The following is a 26,552-nucleotide window of genomic DNA, read 5'->3' as shown; positions in this document are numbered from 1 at the left end:
TCCGAGACAGAGATTCTTGTGAAAGTGATTTATTTAGGAAGTGCTCTCAGAAAGGGAGGGAGGAAATCAGGACAGGGCAGGGAATGGAAGCTAAGCATGTGGTCTTGGCTGGAGACTCACATTAACCTGGTCCCAAAAGGAGCTCTGGAATATGACTTGTAGCACACAGTGGGTCCTATCTTGAGGCAAAGAGGCCATATTTCAGTACACAAGTGGCCACTGGACATGACTGGTATGTTTATGTGGGGGGGGGCGGTGTATATGGGGGAAATAGGCATAACTTCTTAGGTGGGGCAACTCCACTTAAGTGGAAGCAATTCTCTAAAGATGCAGTTGTGAGCCTTTAGCATCCAAAACCAATAACAGCTGGGGATGAATACAACTATCCAAGAAAGAAGTTCTTTTTTTTTTTTATAGTTTCAAGTTATTATTTAAATTCCAGTTAGTTAACATACAGTGTAATATTAGTTTCAAGTGTAGAATTTAGTGATTCACACTTACATACAATACCCAGTGCCCATAAAAGTGCCCTCCTTGATACCATCACCCATTTAACCCATCCCGCCACCTAACTCCCTTCTAGCAACCCTCAGTTTGTTCTCTATAGTTAATTTCATTTCCCTCTCTTTTTCCCCTATGTTCATCTGTTCTGTTTCTTAAATTCCACATATGAGTGAAATCATATGATATTTATCTTTCTCTGACTGACTTATTTCGCTTAGCATAATACTCTCTAGCTTCATCCACGTCATTGCAAATGGCAAGATTTCATTCTTTCTGATGTAATATTCCATATATACAAAAATATATATGAATATACCACATTTTCTTTATCCATACATCAGTCCACAGACATTTGGGCTCTTTCCATAGTTTGGCTATTGTTGATAATGCTTCTATAAACATCAGGATATATGTGCCCCTTTGAATCAGTATATTTGTGTATCCTTTGGGTAAATACCTCGTAGTACAATTGCTGGGTCATACAGTAGTTCTATTTTCAACATTTTGAGGAAACTCCATACTGTTTTCCAGAGTGGCTACACCCATTTGCATTCCCACCAACAGTGTAAGGGTTCCCCTTTGCATCCTCACCAACATTTGTTGTTTCCTGAGGTGTTCATTTTAGCCATTCTAGCCAGTGAGAGGTAGTATCTTATCATGGTTTTGATTTGTATTTCCCTGATGATGGGTGATGTTGAGCATCTATTCATGCATCTGTTAGCCATTTGAATGTCTTCTTTGGAGAAATGTCTGTTCATGTCTTCTGACCATTTTTTAACTGGATTATTTATCCTTTGAGTGTTCAGTTTGATAAGTTCTTTATACATTTTGGATACTAACCCTTTATCAGATATGTCATTTGCAAATATCTTCTCCCATTCCATAGGCTGCCTTTTAGTTTTGTTGATTGTTTCCTTCGCTGTGCAGAAGATTTTTTATCTTGATGAAGTCCCAATAGTTCACTTTTGCTTTTATTTCCCTTGCCTCCACTGACATGTCTAGTAAGAAGTTGCTGCAGTGAGGTCAAAGAGATTGCTGCCTGTGTTCTCCTCTAGGATTTTGATGGCTTCCTGTCTCACATCTAGGACTTTCATCCATTTTGAATTTATTTTTGTGTATGGTGTAAGAAAGTGGTCCAGTTTCATTCTTCTGCATGTTGCTGTCCAGTTTTTCCAACACCATTCACTGACGAAGTTTTTTTCTATTGGATATTCTTTCCTGCTTTGTCAAACATTAGTTGACCTTACAGTTGTGCGTCCATTTCTGGGTTTGTATTCTGTTCCATTGATCTATGTGTCTGTTTCTGTGCCAGTACTATCTTTGTCTAGTTTTGGAATCAAGGTAATGTTGGCCTCATAGAACAAATGTGGAAATTTTCCTTCCCTTTCTATTTTTTGGAACAGTTTGAGAAGAATAAGTATTAACGCTTCTTTAAATGGCTGGTAGAATTCTCCTGGGAAGCCATCTGGCCCTGGACTTTTGTTTGTTGGAAGATTTTTGATTACTGATTCAATATCTTTGCTAATTATCAGTCTGTAAAAAATTTTTATTTCTTCCTGTTTCAGTTTTGGTAGTTTGTATGTTTCTAGGAATTTACCCATGTCTTCCAGATTGCCCAGGTTGTTGGCATATAATTTTTTTTTTCTTTTTAAAGATTTTATTTATTTTTTTGACAGAGAGAGACACAGCAAGAGCAGGAACACAAGCAGGGGGAGTGGGAGAGGGAGAAGCAGGCCTCCCGCAGAGCAGGGAGCCCGATGTGGGACTCGATCCCAGGACCCTGGGATCATGACCTGAGCCGAAGGCAGACGCTTAACGACTGAGCCACCCAGGCGCCCGGCATATAATTTTTCATAATATTCTCTTATAATTGCTTGTATTTCTGTGCTGTTGATTGTGATCTCTCCTCTTTCATTTGTGACTTTATTTATTTGGCTCCTTTCTCTTTTCTTTTTGATAAGTCTGGCTAAGTGTTTAGCAGTTTTATTAATTCAAAGAACCAGCTCTTTGTTTCACTGATCTGTTCTGCATCTATATCATTTTTGTATCTATATTATTGATTTCTGCTCTAATCTTTATTATTTCCCTTCTTCTGCTGGCTTAAAGCTTTATTTGTTGTTTCTTTTCTAGCTTCTTTAGGTATAAGGTTAGGTTTCTTAGTTGGGATTTTTCTTGCTTCTTGAGGTAGGCCTGTATTTCTATATACTTCCTTCTTATGACCATTTTTGCTGCATACCAAAGATTTTGGACTCATGTTTTCATTTTCATTTGTTTTGTGTATTTTTTTATTTCTTCTTTAATTTCCTGGTTGGCCCATTCATTATTTAGCAGGATGTTCTTTAACCTCTGTATATTTGTGGTCTTTCCAGATTCTTTCATGTGATTGAGTTTAAATTTCATAGCATTGTGGTGTGAAAATACGCATGGTATGATCTCAACCTTTTTGTACTTATTGAGGCCTGATTTGTGACTTAGTACATAATCTATTCTGGACAATGTCCCATGTGTACTCAAAAAGAATGTGTATTCTGCTGTTTTAGGATGAAATGTTCTGAAGATACCTGTTAAGTCCATCTGGTCCAGTGTGTCATTCAAAGCCATTGTTTCCTTGTTGATTTCCTGCTTAGATGATCTGTCCATTGCTGTAAATGAGGTGTTAAGGTCCCCTATGATTACTGTATTACTATAAACAAGTTTCTTTATGTTTGTTGTTAATTATTTTATATATTTGGGAGCTCCCAAGTTGGGGGGATATTTACAATTGTTAGATCTTCTTTTTGGATAGACCCTTTGATTATGATATAGTGCCCTTCTTCATCTCATTACAGTCTTTGTTTAAAATCTAGTTTGTCTGAGATAAGTATGGCTTCTCTGGCTTTCTTTTGATGTCTGTTTGCATGATAAATATTTCTCCATCCCCTCACTTTCAATCTGAAGGTGTCTTTAGGTCTAAAGACATAGATGCATTTTGTTTTTTTATCCATTCTGACACCCTATATCTTTTGATTGGAGCAATTAGTCCATTTACATTCAGTGTGATTATTGATAGATATAAATTTAGTGACATTTTATTTTTTTGTTGTTGTTGCTGTTTCTGAAGATTTTCTCTGTTCCTTTCTAGTCTTTGTGACTTTTGGTCTTTTTTTCCCACTCAGAGTCCCCTTTAATATTTCTTGCAGGGCTGGTTTAGTAGTCATGAATTCCTTTAGTTTTTGTTTGTCTGAGAAACTTTCTCTCTCCTTCTATTCTGAATGATAGCCTTGCTGGATAGAGTATTCTTGGCTACAGATTTTTCCCATTCAGTACATTGAATATGTCATGCCACTTTCTTCTGGCATGCCAAGTTTCTGTGGAGAATTCTGTTGCTAACCTTATTTTGTCTTCCCTTGTCAGTTAGGAACTTCTTTTGTCTTGTTGCTTTTAGGATTTTTTCTTTATATTTTGCAAATTTAACTATGATAAGTCTTGGTATTGGCCCGCTTTTGTTAATTTTGATGGGAGTTCTCTGTGCCTCCTGGATTTGGAAGTCTGTTTCTTTCCCCAGATTAGGGAAGTTTTCAGCTATAATTTCCTCAAGTAAAACTTCTGCCCCTTTTTTTCTGGGACTCCTAGGATTCAAATGTTATTACATTTCATGGAGTCACCGAGTCCCCTAAGCCTACTTTTGTGATTCAAGAGTTTCCTTTCCCTCTTTTGTTCAGCTTCATTATTTTCCATAATTTTATCTTCTTTATCACTTACTCATTCCTCTTCTTCTTCCATCCGTGTGGTCATTACATTCAGTTGGTTTTGGTTTTGACAGTTATTGCATTTTTCATTTTGGCCTAATTAGTTTTAAGCTCCTTTTTCTCTATAGTGAGTGTCTCCCTTATGTCTTTTATGCTTTTCTCAAGCCCAGCTAGTATCCTTATGATTATTGCTTTGAATTCTGGATCAGGCATATTACTTATATCTGTTTTGATTAGATGCTGTGACCTTTTCTTGTTCTTTCTTTTGGGATGAATTCCTCCATCTTGTCTTTTATCTAGGCCTCTGTCTTATTCTCTGTGTAGGAAAGCCTGTTATGTTTCCTACTCCTGAGAGTAATGGCTTTATGAAGAAGAGGTCATATAATGTCCAGAGCCTGGCACTTCAGGAAACATCTCTGGTGTATGCTGTGTACACTCTGCTGCTGTGTTATGGCTGCTTTACCCCTCAGATCAGTCCTCTGCAGAGTTTCTCCTTGCTTGCAGTGGGTAGTGTTTGTACCTTGGCCAAAGTATGGCAAATTTTAACTAGGTATGCTCTGGTCTGCTTGTTAAGGGAGACCTGATGCTATTTCCACTAGAGCTGGAACTCTGCAAAACTCTATGGTCAGCAGACGTGGTGTGTGTGCTGGGGTTTGTGCTGGTCTTCTGGGGGAGGGGCCCACTGTGCTGGTTATTAGGCACACTTGCCCTAGAAAAGCAGTACCACCTGAGCTTGGGGGGGTGTGCAGGGCTTGGTGTAAGCAGGTTAGGCGGCCAGTTGATGTTGTCCTATTTACTGAAGTTAGTTCATGCTGAGGGGTGGGGCAGGGAAATGGTGCCAGCCAGCTCCTTTATCCCCAGAGAGGGGAGTTCGAGTTTGCTGCTGTCAGGGAAGCCCTCCTGGAAGACTGAATAATTTTCCCTTGTGAATTGTAGGTGTTTTTCAGGTCCCTGTTTTCACAGTGTCTGTGTCTGAGTTGCTTGCCTGCCTGGACGAGCACAGTGCACTTTGGGCTGTATCTTAGGCAGCTAGCTGAGCTTTAAAACTCCAAACTTTAGGGATCTGCTGTGGGGGGGAACTGCACCGGTCTTCTGGGGGAGGGTCTTGCCACACTGGGATTGATGCAGGTTTGACACAGAAAGGCAGTCACACCACAGTGCAAGAGTATGGGGTTTGGAGCAAAGCACCCTAAAGAGCCAGTGTCCAGGTTAGCCACCCTCAGCAGGTGTCTCTGCACTTCTGCTGAAAGGTTTGTCCCCAGAGAGGTAATGCCACCTCTCTCAGATGTGATCCAAGAAGGGGGAACTGTCTTTCCCAATGTGTCTCAGGAGATCCTCAGATCATACCATCTGTCCCCAGTTTACCTGCCTGCCTTCTCCACAGGAACACTACAATACCTTCAGGGCTCCATACCAGCCACACGGTGGACCTCTAAAACTGCAGTCTTTGAGCTTCACTGCTTGTAAAAACTCACGAAAATTGACCCCTCTCATTTTCCCAGTCGATGGCTTTGGGAAAGTGTTTTCCCTGTTCAATCCCCTGTGCACTCCTCCTCACTCTCTCTCGTCTCTCTCCGTGATCAGGACTCCCTCCCCTCTGCAGCAGCTGAATCTGTTTCTCCCCCAAACCATGTCTCCACACCTCCTACCTTCCACAATGTGGTCCCCTCTCTCCCTCTAGCCGTGCAGTTTATTCTGTCAATCCTCAGACTGATTTCCCAAGAAGGAAGTTCTGATTGGGGCACCAACATATTCAATATATTATCTCCTCCTGAATGTTTTACTAGAAGTTATGTACCTCAACCTGACATCTAGGCATAAACTGAGAAGAGAATTTGATGAGCACCTAACTATAGAGTGATGGCAAGTCTTACACATTGCCTGCTGACTACAACTCTCTTTGTCTGAAGATGAGTGTAGAAAAAGTCAACATAGTGTTTATGAAGGGGGATTTCAGGAACAAGAAAGAACATTAAATTGAACAAATAATGGATCACTGAAAATTTTTTATTACACACAAAAAAACCTGGGTGATTTTAATAGTTTTATCAAGATAGAATTTATATATCATAAAATTCATTTATTGAAATAATTGAAATATTTTATATTTACTGAGTTGTACAATCATCACATCTAATTTTAAAACATTTAAATCATCATTAAAAGAAATCACATACCCATATACAGTTATTTTCCATCCCCATCCCCTACCCCCAGCATTAGGCAAGCATGTTGTATCATGTATCTATGCTTCTTTCTTTTTTACTGCTTCTTATTGCTGAAGAGTATTGTACTGTATTTTGTTTATCCAGTTGATGTGCACTTGTGTTGCTTCTGTTTCTTAGCTATTATGAATAATGTTAATATAAACATTCATGTACAAGTCTTTATGTGGACATTTTCATTTTTCATCTCCCTTAGGTAGATTCCAAAAAGTAGAACTGTTGGGTCCTATGTTAAATCAATGCCTAACTTTTTGAGGAATTGCCAAACTGTTTTACAAAGCAGCTGTACCATTTTACATTCCCACCAACAGTGTATGAGGGTTCCAATTTCTTCATATATTCCAACACTTGTTATTATCTAACATTTTCATTATGTCCATTCTAGTGCATGAGAATCTTGCCGTCTTTTTGATTTGCATTTCCCTGAGAGCTAATGTTTTTGTTGTTGTTGTTTATATGCTTATTGGCCATTTGTGCATCTTCTTTGCAGAAATGTCTATTCAGATCTTTTGCCTATTTTTAATTGGATTATCTACCTTTTTGCTATTGAGTTGGAAGAATTCTTTAACTATTCTGGATATAAGTCCACTATTGGATATACGACGTGCATGTTATGTTCTCCCATTCTGTGGGTTTTTTTTTTTTTTTCATTTTCTTGAGGATAACTTATGACACACAAAAGGTTTTAGTTTTAATTAAGTCCACACTTGTATTTTGCTATCACATCTAAGAAACCATGAAGATTTTCCCCTATAATCTCTTCTGAAAGTTTTATAGTATTAGCTGTTACATTTATGTCTGTGATCCATTTTTAATTATTTTTTATTTATTTATTTAATTTATTTTATTTTTTATTTATTTTTCTTTTAGAGAGCACAAGTCGGGGGGAAGGGGCAGAGGGAGAGAGAGAATCCTAAGCAAGCTTCACACCTAGCAGGGAACCTAACACCGGGCTCTATCTCACAACACTGAGATCATGACCTGAGCCGAAATCAAGAGTTGGAAGCTTACCGACTGAGCCACCACTAGCCCCTAAATTATTTTTTGTCTATAGTGTGGGGTAGGAGTTCAATGTCATCTTTTTGCATGTGGCTATTCAACTGTTCTAGTACCATTTGCTGAAAAGGGACTCTTTCCCACTGAATTTTCTTGGGCACTTTCATCAAGTAAGCGGAGTGATTTTAGAAAAGCATTTAGCATCCTTGGTTTGACAAGTCCCTGACCTATATCAAAGAAGAGCAGATTTTTCGGAAAAAACGGGGTGATATTAAAACAATAAGAAACAGAGAATGAGATAAAGTGTGTAAAATAAGGAATGAAAGTAAGAAAATAAATGATATAACAGAAATATTAACATACACAGTGGAATACAGAAAAGAAACTATTGGATGGCTAACCTCTTCCAGTATATATATGTATATGGAATATATATGGAATATATATTGGAAAAAACTGTAAGGTAGACTTTGATAGATACAGGAGACAGGAATAAAAACACAATATAAGAATTTTAGGTGGGGGCGCCTGGGTAGCTCAGTCGTTAAGCGTCTGCCTTCGGCTCAGGTCATGATCCCAGAGTCCTGGGATCGAGCCCCGCATCGGGCTCCCTGCTCAGCGGGAAGCCTGCTTCTCCCTCCTCCACTCCCCCTGCTTGTGTTCCCTCTCTCGCTGTGTCTCTCTCTGTCAAATAAATAAATAAAATCTTTAAAAAAATAATAATAATAAAAAAAGAATTTTAGGTGTTTTTCAATAAGAAGTCAGAATAATTAGAAGAATGATTAAAGATATAGTTGAAGAAAGAATCCCTAAGTAAAGAAAAGATGTTAGTATACAGATGAGAAATGCTTAGATCTTTCCTAGGAAAAATCCAAAAGAAGTCTGCAAATAGACTTATTATAGAATGAAATGTATTAAAGAAAATTTCCTATATAAACATCATATAAAAAATGCTTCCCATGAAAGAGGCGATTAGACTTGAAGATGATCAAGACTGGTCCCTCCAAAATATGCTGCTTTGGCATAAAGATTATTTTGAGTTAAAAGTAATCAAGACCCAGCCAATTTAGGAAAACCTCTTTATCTGCTGCACAACTGCCTGAAAGAATTTAGATAGAGGACCGGCTCCAGGAAGAGAGTGGTCACCACAGATAACTACACTATGGTAAGAACCAGGTATGCTAGATAGGAAGGAACCTAGATCAAAGCCTGTTCGATTGTTGTCCCACTTTTTCTGAGGCCCAGAAAACATTTGTTTACCAAACATTTACTCTTTTTTCATTCTTCCTGAGGATTGCATTCCTTTTCTTTGAAGACCTGGATCCCTACCCCTTTTCCTTAGTTCAGAATGACATACATACCTTATTTTGGCTGACTGTCTTTGGAATTTCCTATCTATGTGGGTTCTCAGTACATATGCTATTAAATTTGATTTTCCCCTGTTAACCTGCTACATGTCAATTTGATTCCTAGTTCAACTAGATGGACCTTAAAGGAGACAGGAATTTTTGCTCCCCAAAAGACTGCTTCAGTTTCCTCTACTAAATAACAAATGTCAGTAGAGAGCAAAAACATTGTAAGTTTCAAGTAAACAAAAACTAAGTAGTCTAGCAATACACTGCTAGATTTCTAAGCTCCACTCCAAAAGGTTCTGTTTCATTAATTCTTTTAGGTGATCCCCAGTGAGTGATCTCTCTTTGGAAACATTTGTCTAGGGGCCAAGCACAGATGGCTATTTCAATATAATGTCAAAGTGCTGCATTTGAATAATGGTAAATCATAGACTTTGGCACTAGAAGATATGGATTTGAATCTAGCACTACTATTTACTACTTGTGTGACATTGGATAAGTTATTTAATCATTTTATATCTCTACAAAATTGTACCTCCTATGGTTGTTATAATGTTTAAAATAAATGAGGTAATTTAAGTCTAAAGAAATAAACTAAAGCCTACTGCTTTACTAGTTTTCTTTTACTGTGAAGGTACTGCAACAAAATGTCTCATAATAATAATATAGGACTTGGGAATCAGTATAGGCAAAGGGAGAAATGGAGAGAAGTTCTACAGCCTATACAGATGCTGAAAGAGACATCTGCTGAAGAAGCTTGCTTGAAATTTGCTCTATTACGTGCAAGATAAGTTACTCACCAAAAATTCATAACATTTACATTACTAACCAGTGTTTTTGAAGTTGGACTTGTGTTCGCAGGAAATGCCAGAAAAAGTGTTGAGTCTGTTCTCTAAGTGTGCTGGGTGCAAGAAAAGAGGCTATTCAGAGGGTACAGTCACACTTTTATTACATGAGTAAATGGCTAATAGACTGGCACATAATAAACCTCTAATAAATAGGAGCTGTTATCAGCGCCCTGTTCTTCCTTGCTCCACCCTTACCCCTGATGCCTTCTTCCCACTCTATCCTTAAGTAGTATTTCAGTTTTCAAGAAACCCTCTTACACTCTTACTCTTTTCCTAGAACACTCTCCTTTTGCAACTCTTGACATTAAACCTTAAGAACACCACCTCCTTCATCAATTTCTCTTACAGGGATCCATTCATTCAACTGGTCATTCACTTAACAAGTACTCACTGAGCAAATACCCTGTGCTGGGCACTGTGACAGGAATGAGAAAAGGACAATGGGAAAAACACATGGTCCCTGCCCTTACAGAGCTTATAATCTAGGGGAGGGGCAGACACCAAACAAATACACAAGGAAGTATCTAATTACAAAACGATAAGGGCTAAAAAGGAGAAGTTCAGTGCTCTATGTGTGTACAAGTACCCATTCCAGTATGGACAATAAGAAAGGCCCCCTAAAGAAAAAAATCTTTATTATATTTGTTGAGCACCTATTATGTCACAAGTAGTAGTATCCGTGTTATATATGACATAATATATAAGTACACATGTTAAATAAGACATGAAAGAGAATTAACATATATAGTACAGTGTGATATGTGATATGTAAAAGATAAGCACAAGGGTATTTGAGTAAGTGCTAGGAATCAGGGAAAATGTCCTAAAAGAATAATAATAAATAAAATAAATGGTAGCTATTATTCCTATGATGCCATGTGCTCTAAAAAGAGGCATGTAGTGGGTTAAGTGTTGACCCTCCCCCACCAAAGAGCCATGTCCACATCCTAATCCCCAGAACCTGTGATCATGGCCTTATCTGACATGAGTGCATATCACCTTATATACAAAAGCTGTGATTTAAGATTTTGAGAGGTAGAGTTTTTCCTGAATTACCTGGGTGGGCCCTAAATAAAAATACATACATTCTTATAAATATAAAGCAGAGAGTTTTAAGACTTAAGAGGAGGAGGCAATGTGATCACAGATTAGAGCCAAAAGCCAAGAAACTCCTGGAGCCAGAAGTGGAAGAGGCAAGCAAGAGATTCTTCCTCAAAGCCATGGGAGGGAGCACAGCTCTACTGATACCTTGATTTTGGGCACTGGCCTCCAGAACTGTGAGAGAATACATTTATTTATGTATTTATTTTTCAGTCACCCAGTTTGGGGTAATTTCTATTAGCAGCCACAGGAAACTAATATAAAACTAAACCAATTTGTAGATGTACGGAATTGCTTTCTGGAGCTGAAGGAACCTTCGAGGAGAGGAGATCTCAGTTACTACTACCATATGTAAAATATCAAAAAACATAAATATAAAAAACAAAACAACAGTAAAAAGGATACTGGACATGAAACAGCATAATTTTTTCTGGGAGAACTCTAAACTGTAGCTGTGGGGAGAGGTAAGAGATGAAATCAGAGTATAGCTAAGTTCAGTTAGGTCTTTAAATGGCACAACTAAGGAGCCAAAAGTTCTCTAGGCCCTCGGTACTCAAAGAGTGGTTCTTAGAGCAGCAGCTGGGGCTGTAACGTTACTACAGAGGTTTTTAGAAATGCAGAATTAGGGACTACATGCCAAATCTTCTAATAGAATCTGAATTTTAACAAGATTCCTGGGTCATCTGTACATACTCTAACATTTAAGAAGCTTGCCTCTAAGGCAATGCTATTGGGAGATTTTCAAAGATTTAAAGCAAATAACTGACAAGGTAGCATCTGCATTTTAGGTCAACCAATCTGGTGGTATTATGAAGAACACATTTAACTGAGATAAAACCCAAGGCAGAGACAAATGACTGCAACAGTAATGGTAAGAGATTATGAAGTTTTGAATGAAGACGGTGGTAACAGAGATGGAAAAAAAAAGACAATTTTAAGAAATATTTAGACCCTAGTCTGATATGTATTCACACCTAGGTTCTATGATGTGTCCCACTTCTTTGTGCTTCTATTTCTAACAGGATCTTAGAATGGGATTATTCTTGTCATAGTTTCTGTTGAAGCACCAACAGATGACAGGATGCTCAACTGAGGATGAGACATTCTCCCTTCTATACCCAGGTTGACAAAAGAAATGCATTCACGACATTTTTACATGATTCATTGAGGCTTCAACCGGATCAAGGATATTAAAAAAAAAAAAAAAAAGCATCAGAGAAAGTAAAGGAGTAGCTTCTTTAGAGAGCTGCCATTCTGTTATGAGCACTGTCAAAAACAAAAAAACAAAAAAAAATCCACAGGCCCCAAATGGAGTTACTTATGTTAAGGCCCCACACCAAAACTTAATACTTAACTGCAGTTTCAATCCCCCCCGGAATGTAAACTTTAACATTCAACGTGGAATTTCCCTGACAGCACTAGGAAATCTACTGATAGACCCCTCCATTGCCCTAAAACAATGCATTCTTTGCCAATAATTTTCTTTTCTCATTCCCTCTCTGCCTTATAAAACCTTCCTTTTCTACACCTTGAGGGAGCTCTTTTCTATTTGCTAGATGGGATGCTCCCTGATCCATGAATCATTCAAAAAAACAAAAACAAAAACAATTTGATCTTTTAAGTTACTCAGTTGAATTTTTAACAGTACCAACCTTCTGAGGGGAATAGGCATAGGTGTGTAGGACCTTCTAACCTCAAGTCTAGTGAGAAGTATTGCCAGGGGACCATGGGAGAGCTTTGAAATGTGCTTTCTGCAGTTGGAAAATGCAAAGAACTAGTGTTGTACTGCTGCCCCCAAAATCTTAAGTGGACTGTAGACTGAGGTGTGACTGACTCTACTACCTCCATCCCAGAAAATGTAGAGGCTAAGGATGACTGGCTGCTTGGTGGTGGAGCCAGGATAGTGCTTTTGGTTTAGGACCAGCCTTTATTCCTAAAACCTATCAGGGCAAGGGATGTAAGCCAAGGAAAAAAGAGCTAGAGTGGTTCATCTTGGGTTCTGTCCAAAAAAGCCATCTGGAAGAGTAAAGAGCTCCTCTCAAAAAGGAAGTGTAGATGCACTTCAGGCTTCCCAGGACCTGGACAAGAAAAGATGCATCAGCTAATGAGTTGCAGGAGCTGGAAAGGTCTAGTTGGGAACTTCAAGGAGTCCTCAAAGGTGTCTCCAAAGAGAAAGAATCTGTTTTAACCAGGACCTGCCAGAGGTCCCTGCCTTTAGACACAGAGAAGGAAACAACTGGATTTGCAGTAAAGTAAGAAATAGCCTGTATCTCCTGACTTCCTGTCATTCTTCCACCGCCTAAAGGCTGTATGTGGCCTTGGAAGTGATAGCGATATGATGTCATGCAATGAAGAAAGAAGAGAGAAGGCCCACTCCACTTCTTCAGTTTAGGCTTTCAGCTCTAAGTAGACTTAAGCTATTACAAGGGAGAAGAATTAATACTAAACCCAATTATGAAATTTCATTATTACGAATTTCATTATCATATTTCATTATTCATTATTCATATTTTCACTATTAGTAACAAATAGTCTAATATTAAATACTCTACTTACTGAATTGTAATAGTGTCTATGACCTAAAATGACAATGGAAAGTGATAGTATTTAAAAGTCAACAAACAACAACAATAAAGCCATAGATCCCACCAGAGTTTTCATCCAGGAATAGGTACTCTACCCTAATAAAATTTAAAGGAATGGTGAAAGAAAAAAACATTTCATTTTAGTTCTGTTAAAAGCTATGCTTGCTCAATATAGAGATTAAGTTAAAATTTTAGTAAATATTGCTCTTACTTAAGATACTGTTCTTTAAGCTTGTAATTCCTGGCAAGTTGAGTTGGTTCATTTAGATTAAAAGATGGCTAAACAGAAAAAGACAGAATTCTGGGACTGATGTCAGCTGTGGGCAGTAGTAACTACTGTTCGTGTCTGTGGGAGGTGGTCTCAACATACAAGCTTGCTATTGCTAGGATATAGTCGTCTCCTTCCAGTGTCTCAAACTATGAGAAGATATTATACTATTTCTGCTTTTATAAAAGGAAACACTATAATTAGTGCTACACACACAATGAAAAAGTGTTGCTTAATTTTGTTTTACTTATATATATATTTATAATTTCTTGCTGTATCTTTGTGAAAGCTTAAAAGGAAAAATTCTCCCATCGAACACATATGTCAGCATTTATTTTTTAAAAATTCACTTTAGTGGTTGTTAAGTAACTAGGTCTGTTCAGAGTTGTGTAAATCTGAGACTTTATGTTTGGGTTAGGACAATTTTTCTCTTTGTTTATTAATTGAACCCAGATTTAAAAACTTTAAATGTGGTAGTCATTAAATCAACATCACATTAAAAAAATATTTTATTTATTTATTTGACAGAGAGACACAGCGAGAGAGGGAACACAAGCAGGAGGAGGGGGAGAGGGAGAAGCAGGCTTCCCGTGGAGCAGGGACCCCAATGTGGGGGGGGAGAGCGGCTCGATCCCAAGACACAGGGATCATGATCTGAGCCGAAGGCAGATGCTTAATGACTGAGCCACCCAGGCACCCTCAACATCACATTTTTTTTTTTTAAGATTTTGTTTATTTATTAGAGAGCAAGTGAGAGAGAAACAGCATGAGAAGGGAAAGGGTCAGAGGGAGGAGCAGGCTCCCCGCTGAGCTGGGGGCCCGATGTGGGACTGGATCCCAGGACTCCGGGATCATGACCTGAGCCGAAGGCAGTCGCTTAACCAACTGAGCCATCCAGGCACCCTCAACATCACATTTTTAAGAAAGAACTTATTTGTAAGCAATCCTGAATATATATCTTAAGTACTAATATACTAAAATTAATTATCTTCCCTATTTTTCTTTCTTCTTCATAATAGCAAAATAAACACCAACTGACAAGACCTGTAACCAAAATGAGTCCCTTCTCCTAGTTTAGAAAACATGATAACCTTAGACAATAACCCATTTAATAAAGAAGAGAATAAGGTAACCCTTGACTAGTTTGTCATCAGTTCCCTGGTTAAGTCCTTCTTTATGAAATTCCACATCTTGCCAAAAGATGGCACTCCTATATCCAGCAAAGAAACTGAAAAGTCCTGGAGAAGATAAACACTCTTTTCCGGTACTGAGAAACTGTCTATTACTATTAGCAAGAGACTTTTGATAGCAAGAAAGTCTAGCTTTAGAGGGTGTGCAGAATCACTGTGAGACATTCCCTTCCAGAAAGACTGTAAACCTCCTAAGTCTCAATTTCCTTACCTATGAAACTACATAATAAAAGTGAGAATAATAAACACTTTAGAGTTCCAGGAAGAAATGCTTAGCACAATGCCTGGCAAATAGCAGGTACTTGAGCAGTGAAAACTAGCTATTATTTGTTAAAAGCCAACACAGTGTTTGTCTTGTTTGCTACGGTGTCTGCTGACTCATAGTAGGTGCTCAATATATGTATCAATTGAATGTGTTGACCTTACAAGGAAAACAGCTGGTTATTTTACCAGCAAAATGTGTTTATTCAATAATAGCAGAGGAACTGCAATTTGGACATGCAAGCTACGGCAAGCTATAGGCAAGTCCACAGATCAAATGAGAGAAACATAATGAAGAAAAGGAAGAAGTTGGGGGTTGAGGGACTGCTATGAATGAAAATCCATTGAAAGAAAGTAAGAATCCTGGGTAGTAATGATTTCTCATTGGCTGAGCTGTGATATTTTCTTATTGGCTGGGCTTGTTGTTGGGCCTGGAGAAATTCTTTCTTCCTCCTGCTGGAGTGGTAGGGTTCTTCCTGTCAGGAATGCAAGAGAGCTCTCTTCTCGACAAGGAGTGGTAGGGCATGAAGGCTCCCCCTTCTGGCCTCCTGCCTCCATTTTAAATGAGGTTTCCTTCACTCAGTTTCACAAATGAATGGATGAATGAACCTTCACATCAACGTATAGAGTTAGCTAAATGTAGTTTTCAGTCTGAGTGTCTTGAGCCTATGAAATCAGAATCTTATGCCTGACTTGAACCTTGCCCTTCCTGACCAATGACCTAACTACCTGTCTGACCTGTGATTTGACTGACTTCAAGAATCCTGGTCCTGGGTGCCTGGGTGGCTCAGTTGGTTAAGCCACTGCCTTCGGCTCAGGTCATGATCCTGGAGTCCCGGGATCGAGTCCCACATCGGGCTCCCTGCTCGGCGGGAAGTCTGCTTCTCCCTCTGACCCTCCCCCCTCTCATGTGCTTTCTCTCTCTCATTCTCTCTCTCTCAAATAAATAAATAAAATCTTAAAAAAAAAAAAAAAAAGAATCCTGGTCCTGCTTAAGCTGCTAGTGTGGAATTTCCATCTCCAGCCTATTTTGTCACTTAAGTCCTGTATCTCTACTGTATCTTAAAAAGAACAACAAAAAAATTACAACTCATATCTAAACTAGGAAGAGCTAAACCTATCAAAATGCAATTAAAATTATTTTAAGAGAAACTTAACATTAATAAATGGCACCTTAACATTTAAATCTTATAATTTCATTTTAAACTATAATGGTATTACTTCCTCAGTGATGACTCCTCAACACATTTATGTAAAGAAAGAATGTTTAAAATATAGGGTCAATGTTTAACAACTTCAATGTTCCTTATGGAGGTCTTTGGTAGTTTATATTCTTTCTAGGGAGGTCTTGCACACTTACCCAATCCCAAGCCTCAGAATCATTGAACTGTTACTACACAGCTTTGTTTTCCCTTCATTGTCATTTCTGGCATTATAGTCTACTGAAAAACTTTCAATTTTATTTTCTAGCTGTTGTCCAACTTAAAATAGAATGCATTACAAGTCAGTAAGTCTGGTAGAATCCTCTTATTTATACATACTGGAAAACTAGAGGAAAAAGAAAATGTTAGTAATCCTACTTCAATCTTAATTTTCTTTATTGAGATGCTTCATAATCATTCAGAATGTTTTAAAATATAAACTTACAAAATTAGTAGTTGAGAAACAATTTAAAAAAAAAAAAAACAATTTAATTGCAGGGGTTGAAAACAACAAACCCTCCAAAGAGAAAAGTGGAGATTTAGGGGGTGTGTAGTAAAGAACTAGAGCTTGCCCAAAGAGAAGGCCTGGCCTTTGCCTTTACCCTTTTAAGATGAGGTTATCTGAGGGTCTTGGGTCATACTGAGTAGTCTAACAATGTGATTTAGGTTGGGGACTGGCAACACCCATATAGTCTTAGGTTGAGTATTGGCCAGTGAAAAAGACCAACAATATGATTTTGGGTGGGAGCTTTGGGTCACACAGTACCAGTGAACCTGGAAACTGAGATTTACTAAATGGGCAACCAATTGCCCCCTAAAAATGTTTGGACACCAAGCTCAGGTGAGCCTCCCTGATTGGCGGTACTCCATGCATACTGTCACACGTTGATGCTAGAACATTAATGTGTCCTGACTTCATGGCTAGAAGACAACTGAATCTCTGCATTTGAAAGTCTCCTAGACTCTGTTTTACGTGTGCCTTCCTTTAATCTTATCTGTTATCTTTTCCTTTTAATAAGCCATAACCATGAGTATAGTAACTTTTAGTGGTTTGGTGAGTCTTTCTGAAAATTACTGAAACTGTATTTGGGAGAACCACTCCATCTCCCCCCCTCCCTTGCAAACTTACAGTTGGTGTCAGAAATGAGGGTGGTTTTGTGTGGGGACTGTGCCTCTAATTTTGTAATTGGCCTAAACTTCTCATAGGGCATTTTCAGGTTTGTTAGAGTAAAAAGGTCACAGCAAGTTAACATGACCATCACTTTGGAAGTACCAAGCTGTACTACAATGGTGCAGGATAGAGGTTGTACTGACCTTGCCTACTTTTAAAGTGAACACAATCTCTCTTTGAAATTTAAAAATCAGTAATACCTCTAATGTATATTATTATATAATAAATATCTTTTACATACTTTTATGGGATTTTCCCATAAGAAAAGACTTTTAAAATAGAGGGTGGAAAATATCTCTTTGAAGTATCAACAAGCCTCATTAATTAAGGCCAGGGTGGCAACAACATGAAAAAAATACTGAGTGACATACTATATGATTTCATTTATGTGAATTTCAAAACCAGGAATAGTAATCTATGTTGACAGAAGTCAACTGTCAGAACTCTCTTTGGAGAGTTCACAATGCTTAGTTAGCAAAGTGTGGGTTATGTGATATATGCTTAATTACTTGTGGGTAGAATGAATGGAAACTTCATTCTGACCATATTAAAAATGCTTAAGAATAGTTTAAACTTAAGGAAAATTTAATTCTTAAAATAATATCCATCATTATATATTGCCATTTTTTACTAGCTCAATTTTTATGTGCATAAGAGATAAAGTTAGTCTTGATATTCTATTGTTTCCCATGGTTCAGTTCTGATAAGTGAAGGGAGGCTATCCTTATCTGTTTAATACCAGTATGTTTGCTTTAATTGAGAAGAAAGAGGGTTGTGGGTGAAACATTTGTCTCCAAATATGTCTACACTAGAAATTGTAGAATAACAAGAAGATACCTGGGTCTCTGGATGACTAAATCCTGAATACAACTACACTGTTCCAAGATTGCTCTTGGGGGGGGTGGGGTGATTGAAAAGACATGACTCCTGGTTGACCCATGAGCTGAACCCCAGGCAATCAAAGGCACCTCTCTCTGTCCCTTATCTTTGGAATGTGAGTTCCACTTGCCTTCCTGCTCCCAGCAGCTGCCCCAAGGACATAGCCTTGAGATAATGATGTGGTGCTGAGACTATTTAGACAGTATAAGATAGTATACATACTTGACTGAACCTGGTTAAGGCCTCTATATAAACTTTTAAGATTTGACAGGTGGGTGTATGGATCCACTTGTCTTGTTGTACCCTAAAACAAGCCTTGTATGTAAGTTCCCTTTGGTTCTTAAACCTGCCTTCCTCTTTCTTTGGTCTCTCCCTGCCCTCCAAATACAGGGACCAGTTTCAGATTATAACTGGGATGCTCCCAAGGAGCTTGCAAATGAACGATTACCCACCTATCCTGTTTTGTGAGAGAAAAACTCTATTGCTATTGTTGTTCTGGGTCTCATATACAGTCTAATAATTCCCTAACTTATCAGTTGAGAGAAATCACAGAATAGCAACAGTAGGCAAGAAAAGATTCTTCCATTCCCTCACAGTGCTTTAAGTAATATGTTAGAGCCTCAAACTTCGGGTGGATAATTTGCTTGCATAAGAAAGGCAAACCTAGGGGCACATGGGTGGCTCAGTCGGTTGAGCGTCTACTTTTGGTTCATGGTCCCAGGGTCCTGGAATCAAGTCCCACATCGGGCTCCCTGCTCAGCGGGGAGTCTGCTTCTCCCTCTGTGTTCTCCCTCTCTCTCCCCAACGGATAAATAAAATCTTTAAAAAAAGAAAGAAAGAAAGTTTGCTCCTGACAGGAAAAGCTAGCTAAAAATTATTCATTTTGAAGCTAACTACCCCTAATCTTCTTTCCCCCTAATCCCATTTATAGAAACAAACCTGTATTCATATGCATACTCATACTTGTCACGAATTCTCACCTGGCATTTGGGAAACTAACTAGATATCAAGTCAAATTAGCCAATGAGAACTCTCTGACTTGCAGTTTTCACTACTTATGTTTATACTGACCGAGTATAAAACCTAACCTATGGCTATATGTTTGAATTTGGTTTTTGTCTGTATTTTATAGTAAATTATGAAAATTTAATGTATCTTACTATCGTACAGGAAATAGTTAAGAATATTCATACACTGAACAAGCCATAATTTCAAGGCTGCTAAAAGAAGAATACCATTCATATTGTATATTCAACTTTGAAATTTTTATAGCTATACATTCTTCAATACCTTTAACTTTTCCTGTATTTTCAAACATCCTCTACTTCTTTCATCTTGTCTCACAGGAAAAAGTCTCTCTACCAAGGTTAAGAACAACTTCATGTATGGTCTTGAGTGTATCCTTGTCTGTCTTCTCACTGTTATCTTTACTCTCATCTCACTGTTATCTTTACTCAACTCTTAAAGATTCTTTCCTTCTATCAATATCTTGTATGTTTGCTTGATTTTCTATCTTAAAAACACACACAGACAAAAGTCTTTCTCTGGACCCTAATATTTCCTCTACTGCTCTGCTTTTTTCGTGCGTTTATAAACAAAAATGATTCTCATCCCTGTCTCCATTTTCTCTCTTCTCATTTATTCTCTTAATTTGCCATCTGATTTCCATCTCTATCAAGTTACTAAAAGTGTTTCCAATTCATCAATTATATAAATCTCCAAAGACATTAACCAAGTCTCCATTCTCCTTGACTTTGAGCAGGAATTACCCTTGTTGATGACTTTTTTAAAAAATGATTTTATATATCTTTGCTAATCTCTTTCCTCTTTGGCTACCCTTTCTTTCTCTTTTGCTAGCTCCCTTCCTCCTCTCAATCCTAAGGGTAGTCATCTGAACTGTTTTGACCCTTTTCCTAATGATTTTTTTTTCCTGAATTTCCTTTACTACCCCCTTTACACATTTTATCCTTGCAGTATTTGATTTATTATAGCTTTCACTTTTTAAAAAATTCCCTATCTTACCATTTATTCTACTGGATTTCCCATTTACTTCCATAAAAACCTGCTTCTTGAACTCTTCCTGCTTCCTCTCTAGACTTGCTGCCCAGCCCTTTCTGGGAATGTCTGTTTGCCTCTTTCTAAGATTGGTACATCTTTTCCAGAATTCCATGTTTTCCTCTTATTTTTTCAGTCTTTTTTTGGCTGGACTATTTCCTGGAGTTTCTGCCCTTATTTCACTGGAGTAAAGATCACATGGGAGGAAAATCTTCTGCAGTTCCACATCCTTGACGGTCTAAAAATCTTTATAACCATATCTGCCATTAAAACTTTGAAAATATTCTGTCATTCTAGGATCCAGTGCTGTTAATAGGTCTGATTTTTTTTTCTTTTTTTTAAGAGAGGGAGAGAGAGGGTTGGGAAGGGCAGAGGGAGAGGGAGAGGGAAAGAGAGAATCTCAAGCAGGCTCCACGCCCAGAGAGGAGCCCGATGTGGGGCTCAATTACACGACCCTGAGATCATGACCCAAGTCAAAATCAAGAGTCGGATGCTTAACTGACCGAGCCACCCACGTGCCCCAATAGGTCTGATTTTTATTCTTTCACTGATAACGTGTCTTTTATGTTTAGAAACTTTGGGGATTTATTATCATTATTATTATTGACTAGTATTATTCCTAGTTTTTATTCTTGGTATTACATGATAATATCTCCAGGTGTGAATCTTTTTTCATCTATTTTCTGATACCCTGTAGTCTACTCAATCTGAAAACTTATTTCCTTCTACATTCTAAAAAGATCTCTTATAATTAAAACATTTTTTTCTCACTTTTTTTTTTTTCTAAATCTCTTCTCTAGTAGTTGAATGTTAGTCCATTGGATTGGCTCTCCATGACTCTTATCTTTTCTCATATTTTCTGTTTATGTCTTTGTATGCTATGTTCTAGATTTCTTCGATTTTATCTCTGGTACTTCCCTCGAATTTTTTATTTAAGTAATCACGTTTTTAGTGTCTCAGAACTCTACTTCATTCTATGGTTGCTTCTTCTTCAGAGTACCTTGTTTGTAGCTTATAGATATAATATATTCTGAATACTGAAGCTTATAAATTGGAGTGTTTTTAAAAAATGTTCCCTTTTATTTTGTGAATTATATTTGTTTCCTTTAGAGTTTGTTTTCTGTTTTTCTTTGTCTTTCTCTTTCATAATGGTGCTTTTCCTGATTTGCCTATTGATTCTTTATTGTATGTTTATACATATATACATACACAATATAAAATAAATATTTATGTAAATATATATTATTCTATATATATAGGTTATATAAGATATATTTACATTTATATGTTATCTATAATATATAATATACATACAAAATGTATATAAATATATATTTAACAACATATATAAAATATATATTTAATATGTTTAAAGTATTTAAATACATTAAATTAAAAAATTAAAATATATAAAATATATATATACAAATTGGTCATTGATGTGGTTTTCCTTTGTTTTTTTTTTTTAAAGATTTTATTTATTCATTTGACAGAGAGAGAGAAAGCACAAACAGGGGGAGCAGCAGGCAGAGGGAGAAGCAGGCCCCACTGAGCAGGGAGCCCGATGCGGAGCTTGATCCTAGGACCCTGGGATCATGACCTGAGCAGAAGGCAGACGCTTAACTGACTGAACCACCCAGGCGCCCTTCCTTTGCTTTTAGTAAGTAGGATGTCTTCCAATTTTCTCTCCTATGTAGTAATTGTGAACAAGTGGCTGGGTTTGATAGGGCAGGACTAGGAATGCTAAATATCAGGTTTACTTTAGGATGAGTAGGCAAGTAACTAGCTCTCTGGATGCTGGTCCTGAGTACCAGAATGAGAATGGTATTATCTGTGTTGTCAACATAAAAGCTTTCATTTCCTCTCTACTATTTACACAATTCATTTGAAGAAGACTTTTTGGGTCTTTTTGGTTTCTTCGTTTGGTGGCAGGTGTCTTTGTCAGCTCTCAGTGTGTACAATGAAGAAGGAAATGTGTGTGGTGCCTGAGTCAGTGTACCATATTTACAATGTTATCCCCATTTTCAACCCTTAATCTCACTTCTGTTCTCTGCCATGCCTCAACCAACTCTTTTGTAGCTTCTTCACTGTAATTTTTGGCAATGGTTTTGGGTGTTATTCCTAGTCAGACCTCTATTATAGCTTTGTTTCCCAGGAAATTGTTGAAGTTTTATTCACTTTTTTCTGCTGATCATCCTTCTCTCCATATAAGTACATGCATACAAACACACTATCTTTACTTTTTATTTATTCCTCAGTTTTTCTACTTCTAAATTTTTATTTCAGCAGTGTATAGGAAAGAACATTAGGCAAATTATATGCCGAGTCCACCATCTTGAACAGTTAGCCAAGAATAACTCTCTATAGATTTTATAAGCATATATTTGCCATTTAGATAGAACCTATTGCAGAATCCCCCCTAACTGACTATCCCTTGGTCACATGACCACCTCTACAAAATTCTTATTCAAAGGGAAATAGAATTACTTCCAGGGTAATGGGAAGAGCTCACATTTCTTTAGTTGTTTGGTAACCTAACAAATTCATTTTATTAATTAAGGAAGAGGAGAAAAATGGTGACTGGTTAGGCAACCAACAGTGTCTGCCATCATAATTTTTTTCCCATATCATCATCATTTATTAACAAGACTAGGGAAGCTCATTTTAAAATTGAGTCTTTTATTAATCAGCATCCCCCAGAGGTCAAGTGTCAGCTCCAGGAAAGGAACTGCACTGAGGTCCAGCAAAGATGTAATTTTAAGACCCAATGTTTTTAGTTGGGGTATGCAAAAAGAAGGGGGAACAATGGACTGAGAATAGGTAAAACCAAAAAGGTCCAGAAGCCGAGGCTGTGGGACACTGGTGAGCTGAACAGACCTAATGGACACACATACTGAAAGAGATACTAAGGGCTAGACATGAGTCTGGAGCATACCAACCCATTCTGACAACTCATGGTGTGATAAGGGTGAGAATGAAAGGCTAACATGCTAAGGATGATAGAACATAGAGATGGAAAGGACCAAAAAACATGGATGACTTTGTTGACCCAATGAAAATATGTTGGAAACACTTTCACCTTGAGATTTTCTGTTTTTGAGACAATTTTGAGAAAATTAAGTCAAATCTAGTTACATACACACACATATATAATTTTACATATATGGGTTCATGTTGTGTATGCATTATTTTACAAACTATTTTATTTACTCAATTGTACTCCTTGATATATTTCCATATCAAGCAATACAAATTCATGCCATACTTTTTAATTCTTATAAATTATTCCACTTTAGAGATGTGCTGTACAATAATCCCCTCTTATCTGTGCAAGATACTTCTAAGACAGCTCCAGTAGATGCCTGAAACCAATGCTAGTACCAAACCCTGTATATACTATGTTTTTTCCTACACATACATAGTTATGATAAAATTCAGTTTATAAATTAGGTACAGTAAAAGATTAACAACAATGGCTAATAATAGAATAATTACAACAATATAATGTAATAAAAGTTATGGGAATATGGTCTCTTTCTCTAAATATCTTATTGTAGTGTACTCACCTTTCTTCTTTGGATGTGAGAGGATAAAACACCTACTGATGAAGTGAAGTGAATGTCACAGGCATTCTGACATAGCAGTAGGCCACTATTCACCCTTTGATGATATATCAGAAGAAGGATCATCTGCTTCCAGATTGTGGTTGACCTCAGGTAACTGAAACAACAGAAAGGGAAACCTTGGACCAGGGGCAGGACTACTATAATCAGTTTAAAGCAATCCCCTATTGTTTTTGGAATAATACATTTTTAAGTACGAGTTTTAGTTGGTTGCCCAACCACCCATTAATTTCAACCCACCCTACTCAATATTTTTTTTTTAAGATTTTATTTATTCATCAGAGAGAGAGAGCAAAAGCAGGGGGGAGCGGCAGGTAGAGGGAGAAGCAGGCTTCCTGCTGAGCAAGGAGCCCGATGTGGGACTCCATCCCAGGACCGTGGGATCATGACCTGAGCTGAAGGCAGACGCTTAACTGACTGAGTCACCTAGGCGTCCCCACACTACTCAGTATTGACAAAAGATTCATACAATCCTATTTTCTAACTGCCAGATCCTGATTGCCTACAGTACTAAATTCCTTAAATTAAAAATTGAGTCTTCCCTACAGATTAGTTTCTAATTTTAACTTTATTGTCACTACCTTCCAATAAGCACCTTCTATTATAGACCAACAAGTTACTCATTATCATAGAGTGCATGTGCAATCTTGGTTCCTTGTCTTTGCTCACAGCACACTTTCTGGACAGTCTTCTTTCTCTTCATTAGGAATCCTGTCATCAGACTCTTTCCACTGACATTTTGGAAAACCTCCAGGGATTACAAAGAGGACAAATATAGTTCTTCGAGTTCAGTGAAGTGTATTTTCCTCTAGGTCAGGACTGTCTAATAGAAATAAGATGCAAGCCACCTATGTAATTTAAAACTTTCTAGTAGCCATATTTAAAAAAAATGAACAGGTAAAATTACTTTTAATATATTGACCCAGTGTATACCAAATGTTAATATTTCAATAGGTACTCAATATAAGAATTAAGATATTTTACTTTTTTTTGTACTAAGTTTCAAAATATGGTGTATATTTTGTACTTACTGCATGTTTCCATTTGGATCCATCACATTTCAAGGATAAAGAGTTGCATTTGATTAGTTCTAGGGCAGTTCTAGTGGGGTCCATTTTCAATCTCCTCCTTCTTCCTTAAGTCTCCAAGGAACTGTGATAAGAACAATCTGTCGTGTGAATTTCTAGCACTTTTTGTTAGTACCTCTCGTTATCATGCGGCTTCCTCTCATTATTTACCTTTTGACGCATTTGTCTTGTCTCATAAGTTAATCTGTAAATTCTTTTAAGTCTGGGACCATGGGCTGATCCAATCTCAAGGTTGGGAATAACTTTAATAAAATTAATTCTTTTGATGTATGGCTCCCCTTCACCTAGTGCCTATGAAGTAAGCCTTTAGAATCTAATTAAGGTCAAATCCAGTGGTTGAGGCATCCACATATCCTAAGGCAGACAACTTCTCTGACTAGTGCTAGAAGGGGATCTTCTTTTCAGGATCTGAAATGTTTCTCTCAAGTCTGCAGCTCTTGAGACCACATGAAATAAATCTAATGTCACATGACTAGTGTTTATTTAATAGGAGATGTTCCCGGAGCTTTCTCTCTTCTATGAGAATCCTCCCAAGTTCAATCAGTATTTTTTTTTATGTGGTACGTTTTGGGGTTCTCTTCATCATCTGCTCTTCTATGAAATAATCCCAGCTTCTCTGAGGTTGTTTTTTGTTTGTTTGTTTGTTTTTTTAAGTGCTCAATCCAGACTGAACACAGAACTCCAGTTATGGTTTGGCCAGTGAAGAGTATTAAGTGGATCACTATTGACTGCGTTTCTATAAAACACAATTCCATTATGCATCAAGACACATTGCTCATGAGAAAGGGGGATGGAAGAGGAGGAAGCTAGGACATTAAGTCATGCCCTCATGCCGACGTTTAGTCTAGAACTGTATACACATACACCACACAGTTCTTGAGGTTAGTTAATTTTTCTTAATGTCGTCTGTCTTTTCAAATGAACCAGGGAATCTTCAGACATTTTGTTTTTGGTGGGGACCATCAGACCAAAGGACCGGTTAGCAGAGATAACTTTAAGGTAACTGAGCTGAGAATTCAGAAAGTTTAAGGAAAGCGGACCTGAGACCAGAGAACCGTGTATAAAGTGTCCAATAGCTGGGAGCTCTGGCTGGTGATGAAGATCGCAATTACCCGGTTCTTCAGACTTCATACTTATTGCTCTTCTCTCCTTTATAGGAATTGTTACTTCTTTGTCTTCATCTTAGGGAAAAGAATAGGAGAAAAGATGCAGTTAACTCAAGTAATTGCGGGGAAAGTTCTCCGGTAGTGAGCCAGAGGCACCAGGCCTGACTCCGCAGGGACACCCACCTGACCGCGGACTCCTGGGAACGCGCGCCCTCGCGCCCGTGCCCGTTTCGGGGCGCGCCCTCGGTGCCAGGCCGGTCCTCTTCGCCGCTCTGCTCTGCGGGCGGGAGGCGGGCGGCGGCGCGCGCGGACGGGGTGGGGCAGGAGGGAGCCGACGTGCCGACGTTGGCGCCGCTGCGGGCGGGTGACG

General features: G+C 38.0%; 1 long non-coding RNA gene across 1 annotated transcript; it reads right to left on the bottom strand.

Moving 5' to 3' along the window:
• Positions 1-2,348: 2,348 nt before the first annotated feature.
• Positions 2,349-26,357, bottom strand: LOC115941545 (uncharacterized). Its single transcript, XR_014147821.1, has 3 exons — positions 25,020-26,357; positions 23,932-24,085; positions 2,349-12,832 (listed from the first exon to the last, which is right to left on the bottom strand). It is a non-coding gene; the product is annotated as an uncharacterized LOC115941545 (long non-coding RNA).
• Between the last annotated feature and the right edge of the window lie 195 nt (positions 26,358-26,552).

Source organism: Leptonychotes weddellii, chromosome 8, assembly GCF_054177405.1.
Source record: "Leptonychotes weddellii isolate Sample4059 chromosome 8, ASM5417740v2, whole genome shotgun sequence".
Lineage (NCBI taxonomy): Eukaryota > Metazoa > Chordata > Mammalia > Carnivora > Phocidae > Leptonychotes > Leptonychotes weddellii.
This window is presented reverse-complemented; position numbering and strand designations above follow the sequence as displayed.